We start from the raw sequence: 9,346 nt of genomic DNA on the forward strand, positions 1-9,346 counted from the left end.
GCTACAATATTGAGCGTGATGCAATAATGAGCGCTTAAGTCATTAGGGTGCAAATAATAGTATGCCACACCTTTAAAAAGGGCCTCAACACCCCTATGCCTTGCCCTGGAATCACTATGGTGACTCAGTCAAGGTGGAATCGCACTAGCCTCCCAATCTGGCTCTCAACAATGAGTATAGTTCAGTTACATTACTCTTGTTCCAGGGGAACTGTTAGCATGCCCACCAGGGCTTTGTACCTATAGGAAACGGTTGTTTAGTCCATGCATCCTATCTTTTTTTGTTCAGGGATTTTTTCTTAGCCCCATATTAGGATACCCTCCCTACTGTGACTTTTTGTTGTTTAGGTACTTTTTCCTTGCCCCATATTAGGAGACCTCCCCTACTGTGTCGGGCTGTTTTCTTGGGAAGGTTTTTCTTGTGCAGTTTTTCGAATAAAAAAGGATTAACAAAAAACTTTTAACTCTTTAGAAAGGGGCCCCATCAAGGTTCAAGGAGGGTTCCCATCAAGGCTTCAACCCGTCGGGCAAGTTCTTTATTCATTTCAGTGGTCTTGCTTGACGGGTTGAAGCCTTGATGGGGCCCCTCCTTGAGCCTTGAGCCATGAGCCTTGATGGGGCCCCTTTCTAAAGAGTTAAAAGTTTTTTGTTAATCCTTTTGTATTCGAAAAATTGCACAAGAAAAACATTCCCAAGAAAACAGCCCGATACAGTAGGGGAGGTCTCCTAATATGGGGCAAGGAAAAAGTACCTGAACAACAAAAAGTCACAATAGGGAGGGTCTCCTAATATGGGGCGAAGAAAAAATACCTGAACAAAAAAAGATAGGATGCATGGACTATACAGCCATTTCCTATAGGTACAAAGCCTTGGTGGTCGTGCTAACACTTCCCCTGGAACTAGAGTAGTGTAACTGAACTATACTCATCGCTGAGAGCCAGATTGGGAGGCTAGCGCGATTCCACCTTGACTGAGTCACCATAGTGATTCCAAGGCAAGGCATAGGGGTTTTGAGGCCCTTTTTAAAGCTGTGGCATACTATTATTTGCACCCTAATGACTTAAGCACTCATTATTGCATCACGCTCAATATTGCAGCTACCATCAGAAGCCAAAAACCTGCTAGGATAGGGCATAAGTTAAGCTTAAGGACTTTATTTTAGAAAAATAGGTCATGATATTAATCGATAATTTACTTACGATTTTCCTTATAAAAAACAACAACAAAAACAAAAAAAAAGGATCGAAGATCAAAGTAAGAAGCTCAATGAGGGATGGGGTGTCCCTGGTTAGGGATTCGGGCCTCCTTGCCTCATTATGGCGGTACCACTCGTTTCAGGTGAAAGTAACTCGTGGACCTGAGGGGGCAATCTGGATCCGAACCCATCCTTGTGGGATGGGTTGTCCCAAATGAGTTATCCATCAAAAGTTAGTTTTTCTATATCCCTAAAGGGTAACAGAAATGTCTATGTACTTTTTGGCATTTACATTGACAAGCTAGAAGGTTGTTTAGAGGAAGCAGGATGTGTTGGCACGATCTTAGCTGGGATAGTCATTATCCTTCTTCTCTATGCTGACGATATTATTCTTCTCGCAAGGTGCCCATCTGATCTTGATAAGCAACTTAGAAATCTAAAGGATTTCTGCTCTACCATGGGTATGATTGTTAACACTGACAAAACAAAAGTTATGATTATCAAATCCAAGAAGGAGACTTACGCTAATTTTATGTAAGACAATAGTAACTTGGAGGAAGTGTCTTCCTACAAGTACCTAGGAATTGATATTCATCACAAGCTCAACTGGAACTATAGCATTGAGAAAAGGATAAATGGAGGGTGGAAAGCTTATTTTGGTCTTGAAAATAATTGTAAAATGGACAACCTCATAATGTGGGATAGAAAGAAGTTCCTCTTTGAAACTTTAGTCACTCCTGTTATCTTATATGGATGTGAGATTTGGGGTTGCAGCATCTCTAGAGAATCCTCGAGAAGGATTGAACAAATCCAGAAGCTCTTTATAAAGTATAACCTCAAAATTAAAAGCAATACACCCTATCTTATTCTCGTTATAGAAGTGGGTCTTTCCCCTATTGAGAGCCTAGCTATGACTAGGCATCTATTATACAAGCACAAAATCAATAACATAGGAGACCATAGACTTCCTAAGCTAGCTTTAAATTCCAGCCAAAACCACCTAAGACTCAAACGAGGCTGGTATAAAGACACTAGGGCCTGGTTAAACCATTGGGAGATCGACAAGAATGTTGCATTGCAAAACATTAATAACATTAAAAATAGTGTTACTTCTAAGTTCAAAAAAACATGTGGTGTGAGAAAGATTTAGCAGCTAAAAGAAAATTAAGATATTATAAGGAGTTCATCAACCCCACCCTAGAATATCAAAAGTATCTCTCAGTTTTAACTAGCGCAAAGAAGAAAATTAATATAGCCAAGATTAGAACGAAAGCTCATGAGCTCCATAGTGAAACAGGTCGTTGGGTGGTTCCTAAAACACCGAAAGGATCTACCATCTCTGTTAGGTCCCTATACTACTAGTGTAACCCCTTATTGTTATTAGTACAACTCCCTTATTATATTTTTGTGCTCATGTAGTCCCCATATTGTTATTATTGTGCCCCATATAAGCCCACTATTGTTATTATTATGCCCTTACATTATTATTGTTATGTCGACTTTGATTATATTATGACCCCTTAGACTCCTATATATAGAAAGGAGGTCTTGTCATTTGTATCATCCAATAATTGTTCATTTGTGTAATGTAAAGGAGGTTTCCCCCTCGAAGAGGCCAAATTATAAGGTGTTTATCTCTCTTTTCTATCTTTTTGTGAGCTGGTTTCATAAAATTTGGTATCAGAGCTTTGGGTTCTAGGGTTTCGCTGCTCCAAACAGGTCATCGTGTAATTTTCGCTATAACTTTTGTTCTGCGACGTTTCAGAAGCTAACAAAAAAACCCATTTGATAATAAATCTCACTAAACCTCAAGTCCGAATTTCAAATTTTGTCTCACTATATTTTCGGAGATATGATTTGAGGAAGTTAGGGTTTTTGCAAGCCCCTGAATTTCATCTAAAACAGTTCATCATGGAATGTTCTCTATAAATCTTTCACTACGAAGCTTCAGAAGCTAAAAAAAATCCATTTGAGAAGAAATCGGTATGAACCTCGGCTCTGAATTTCAGATCCTGGATCGCTATATTTTCAGATATATAATCTGAGGAAGTTAGGGTGTTTGCAGACCCCCGAATTACATTCCAAACAGGTCACCTTGGGAAAATCCTCATAACTTTCTCTTTGAGCATCAGATTGAAATTTCGTAAGAAGTTACAGAAATAGGACGGACTTTATTTTGTTTGGGTATAATTTTCAGAACCTAAGGTTGAAACAATGACACGTGGCACATCGTACAAGTTCACTCTATTGAACTAGTCTATAATTAGGTCATCGCGGGAGATTGGGAATAAATCTTTCTGCAGGAATCCAATTGTGATCAGACTTATGGAGTTAGAAAGAGGACCCAGAGGGCTATTACAAATAAAAATTTCAAAACTTAAAGATCTTAAAATACATAGTTACAGTCGTTTCAAGATCAAGCTCCTAAAATCAAGAAAAATTGAGATGAGGAAGTTTGATGATAAGGATCGGTAAATTGGATACTACAGATGGAGAAATATTTTGATCTACATGGTGTACCAATGTCACAAAAGGTAGGTATTGCATCTAATTATTTAGAACCAAATCAAATTTTATGGTATAAAGGGCTTTGTTCTCGTAAACCACTTGTCACGTGGTCAATTTTCACGGAGGAAATGATAGCACATTATGAGGATACAAAGAGAAACACCTTCTTTAGCCAATTGATAAATCTCAAACAAAAGCATCCAATGGTAGCGCGCATTGAGGACTTCCAAAAATTGAATATAAGGGTAAATGATATTCCATAGAAAAAATGGTTGATGTCTTCATAGGGACTTTAAAGGATAGCATTTAGCACGCGGTTCGTCTTTGGGAACCTGATTCATTAGAGAAGGCATTCAAGTTGGAAAGAAAAATTGAAAGCGAAATTATGGAAACAAGGAATCCCACCACTCACGACTATAATTATGGAAGTGTTTTTTCTCCTAACCTTCCACAACCTACAAGGTTTACACCACAACAATTGGAAGAAAAAAGAGAAAAAGGGCTTTGTTACAATTGTGATAGAAAATACACTAAAGGTCATAAGTGTGCTAAGAAAAAATTATTTTACATAGATTATGAAGAGGAGGGAGGAAAGGATCAAGAAACATCAAAAGAAGAGGATATACACTAGGATCCCACCTAGAGAAAGAAGAAATGAATCCGACCATATCTTGTAAAGCATTGGAAAGAATTACCACTCCTCAAACTCTCAAGATAGAAGGACATATCAAGAAGAAAAAGGTTCAAGAAGTGAAAGATCACATCGAGAAAGAAGAAATGAATCCGACCATATCTTGTAATGCATTGGTCGGAATTACCACTCCTCAAACTATCAATATAGAAGGACATATCAAGAAGAAAAATGTTCAAGAAGTGAAATATCATCAACTCTAACAGCATGACAAAGCTTCTAAATAAAGAACAACGAGGCGTAATTGCACAATTATGTTCACTAGAGGATCCCACATCGAAATCATGTATTTCTCTAGATCTACAAAACATTTGGGACAATCATTCCAAGGTATTTGAGACTCCCAAAGGCCTCCCACCTATTCGTGATCATGATCATGCTATTCATTTGATTCCAGGAAGTGTTCCTCCAAACATCAGGCCTTAAAAATATCCATATGCCCAAAGGAGTGGGAACTCATTCCAAAGTTGCAAAAGATCTCAATTCAAATAGTGTTGCAGGAACTTGACAAGGAAGGAAAAATCATATTGGAACCTGAAGAAGTCACGGAACCGAGAAATCGACAGCTACGAAATAGATCAATTTCAGAGCATCTCATCAAGTGGAAGAACTTACCCACTGAAGATTCCTCATGGGAGGACAAAAATTTATACAGAAGCGTCAAGAACTACTCAAGCGCTAAGGACAAAACTTTTTGAAGGAGAGGGGCATGTTAGGTCCCTATACTACTAGTGTAACCCCTTATTGTTATTAGTACAACCCACTTATTATATTGTTGTGCCCATGTAGTCCCCATATTGTTATTATTGTGCCCCATATAAGTCCACTATTGTTATTATTGTGCCCTTACATTATTATTGTTATGTCGGCTCTGATTATATTATGACCCCTTAGACTCCTATATATAGAAAGGAGGTCTTGTCATTTGTATCATCCAAGAATTATTCATTTGTGTAATGTAAAGGAGGTTGCCCCCTCGAAGAGGCTGAATTATAAGGCATTTATCTCTCTTTTCTATCTTTTTGTGAGCTGGTTTCATAACAATCTCCATGAGAATATGAACATCAAGGATGAAAATCACTTCCACTTAGAGTGCTCCACGTACAACCACATTAGATCTCAGTTTCATAATCTTTGTTGCAATACTGACCTTTCTAGCCTTTTTCGATGTCAAAATTATAGTGAGCTCGGGAGGCTTCTCTCCAAGCTTTTTGAGCATAGGAATAAAACTTTAAATCAAACTAAACAATTCGTTTTCAAAATTATATTGAGCTCGGGAGGCTTCTCTCCAAGCTTTTTGAGCATAGGAATAAAACCTTAAATCAAACTAAATAATTCGTTTTCTTTAAGTCCGATAGGCCAAAGTTTGGTCTCAGTGGACATTAACCACCATCATCATCATCATAAAGATTATTGAGTTATTTTTATTATAAAAATGTAAAATTTAATATATTACTTTTTATAAGAGATAATAATTTTATTTAATGTAATTGTTAATATTTTTTCTTTATCGGATTTCAATTATTTTTTATTATAAAGATTATTGAATTGTTTTTATTATAAAATTGTAAAAGTTAATATATTATTTTTTATAAGAAATAATAATAAAAAATTCGTCAAGTGGTTTGAGTTTAGATCGGATATTACATAAAGTTTGACTTGTAGCTTGAGAAAAGTTGTAAAAATCACTTGAGAGCTAGGCATTTAAACTATCAAAATCACTTGAAAATTATACTTTATTTAGGCCACACCACCCTTAACATGAATAAATTAACCTTCACATCAAGAAGTAACTTAAAGTGTACCCATCACAATTTATTCTACATGCAATAAATAATAATATTTTAATTTGAAAAATAAATAAAATATATAGTTTTTTAAATTAAAATATATAGTTTTTTTACTTTATTTATAGATTTTTGACCCAAAAATTATTATTATTATTATAATAAATCACAATTTTATAATATATTTTATTTTATTCATCAGAATTACAATAAATATATATTTTAACTTATTTCTTAACATAAATATGACATATATTTTCATCCTTTTGTAAGCGTATCAGGATAACCATGACATACATTTTCACTATCTTTGCCACTATTATGTAAAGGTCTGTATATATATTCTTTGGTTTGTGGATAATGAAAGTGTATATGTGTATGTAAGGTAACCATGATATACATTTTCACTATTTTTGCCACTATTATGTAAAGAAATGAAGGCGTGAAAAGAGGTGTATATTATTTTTTGGTTGGTTGATAATGAAAGTGTATATATGTGGAAAATTATAGGCATTTGTATTTACAATTTCACCATTTAAAAGAATTAAACTTGTGTATTAAAGTAAAAATCAAATGTGTATTAAAGTATTTGATTATTAAATTTCTTATCACTAAGGGTTTTTATTTAATTAATTATAATATATTAAATTAAGTAAATAATATGTTTATGGGTATATAATAAATGGTGATAGGGTATTTTCTTAACATATTTTGTGGTCAAAAAAATTATTGGTTTGAAATTTCGTGAGAAGAATTTTAGTCATGTTAAGGGTTGGTGTAGGACAAGTCGGGGGCAATTTCTGGGTGATTTTGACAGCTTAGATGCCCTTGGGTCACATATACTAAAATCACATATTAAGCATGCCAGTGATCTCACTACTTGCATTACCTAACAAAAAAAATATTTAATTTAATAATATAAAAACCAATTTATATTACTTTTAATTAGACTATTTTATATAAAATAATATTGTTATTTTAAAAAATTATAAATGATTTACTTAATATTCTTTTGCTAGACAATTTACTTGCATATTTTTTATTTATATTTCAATGACAGTAAAAATTAAAATCAAATTTAATGTTGCATTATGTTGTTTTAACTATAAGTTAAGGGTTCAAGGAGAAGGGAGGATTGGCCCATTCTCCTCTATTGAAATCTCCAACAAAATCCAAAAAAACTAAATTTTAATTCAATATCACATGGTCCTTTCCCCTTCCCCCCAATTGAATATGTTGCATGTCCTCGTGCAACTTGCATTGATTCTCATGAATTGAAGTCATCTCATTTTATGTAGCCTTTTGCTCTCTTTTATACAGCCTTGAGGAGTAAAAGTTTATGTTTTGTCCACATGCCATTTTGTGGCTTGAGATACTTCTCCAAGATTTGCATATTTTGCAAAGACCTCTTCAATTGTTTCTTTTTCTTAAGAGCTTATTATTGTGGAAAGTCTTCTTTCTTTGAAATATATCTTAGTGCCAACTCTTGTGGTTGGTTATTATGTGGCAATACTTTTCTTTTTCTCTTCTTATGGATGGAACAAAGAATACTTGATAATGCAATCAAAATGAATACTCCTTCATATACATATTAACTGGTGCTTTCTCATAATATGAATCATTTAAAAACATATCCATCTTTGAAGCAAATATCAACAACAGTCAATTGGGAGAAGCATGTTGTTCAACAATATATAAGGTTATAGAATATGGAATTAAAAATGGCAATGAATATTCCACCCCCCTCCCCCATGTCCCCTCAACTGAAGGTGTTTTTTGTATTTGAAAAATGGGGAAAGAAAATTCATCCAAATACATGTATTTTCACATTCAAGGAATTATTGATTAAAGAATAGAAAACAACATATCTTCACCTACCTGAAAACTCCATAAGCTATGCATCTGAGAAATATTATTTGTTACTATTGGATCGTGGATTGTAAAGTGAAAGAATTTAATTTGTTTGTTCATTTCTCTTGGTTGAATGAATAGATGATAAGATAAAAAATTGGAACTTATACCTTCTTATTTATGGAACTAAGCTACTGGTATTGAACTCTAGAGTTGAATATTGATTTATTAGAACATTGCAGCAAGCTACTGAAACCATATAGTCTTCATTCATATCTACATCGTGGCATAATTCTTATTTATGTGAATAAATTTGGCTGATGTCAAACATAGAAAAAAATTATTGGATTATTAGCCATTAGTGAATGTCATTAACCAACACAAGACTACTCACCATTAATGTTAATGAGAGTCAAGATGTGCAAGTGATGCACGTGCATCAACCTAGGGAAAACTATTTTTCCTTGACCCATAGGGGGCCATAGAATTTTCCCAATATAAATTTGTATGGAATATAAATTAGGAATTGTTTTTGTAAAGCTAAGTGTCATGAGCCTAGAAATATTAGAAACTATTGGATTGTTAGGATATTTTGGGTGAGATGGTGCTTTATAGACAAGTGGGCCTTTGCAAAAGTAACAAATTTCAAGGTTAGGATTTAGGCAGTTTCATATTATTGGGGTAGGTGTCCCATTTGTAAATGTTATCAAGATATTTTATATTGTTCGATATAGAGAAGTTTGTTGGAATTTCTTTCCCATGGAGGAGAGAAGAGAGCTCTTGGTAGAGAAGAGAAACAAGTGAGATAGAGCTCTAGAAGTAATAGGGAAATGAATAGTCTCGTAAACCCTTTGTACATATCATTGTTCGGAGCAATAGAAATCAGATTAAAATTCGGTGACTTAATTCCTCTGTTTACGTGACCTATAAAATAGGTGAATTTATTGTGATGCCTAGAAGTGTTCTCTTGTAATATATTGTGGTTTTAAATCTAATGCAAAGCGCTTGTATGACCCTGCTTTGGATCACATAACCCGCAACATGAACAAGTGTATATTGCAAGAACGGAATAGTCCTGAATGGTTAGAAGCTATGAAGAATTCCCTTGGTAAATATATTTTGTTTTCATTTTCTTTGTAAGTTTTGTGTAACAGTCCCCGGATGCGGGTGCTAGTTAGGATGGGATGGGAGTGTGCCGCAGGCCACATGTCATCCATATGCCATCACGTGGCAGACGTCAGAGTCAAGGCTGGCAGAGGCGTTGCAAGCGGCTGGTATAAGTCTATGCAGCAGAGCATAGTAAATGCCCTGCACG

Source organism: Pinus tabuliformis, chromosome X, assembly GCF_031772625.1.
Source record: "Pinus tabuliformis cultivar Carrire ecotype Pingquan chromosome X, CPIR1, whole genome shotgun sequence".
In the NCBI taxonomy this organism is placed as follows: domain Eukaryota; kingdom Viridiplantae; phylum Streptophyta; class Pinopsida; order Pinales; family Pinaceae; genus Pinus; species Pinus tabuliformis.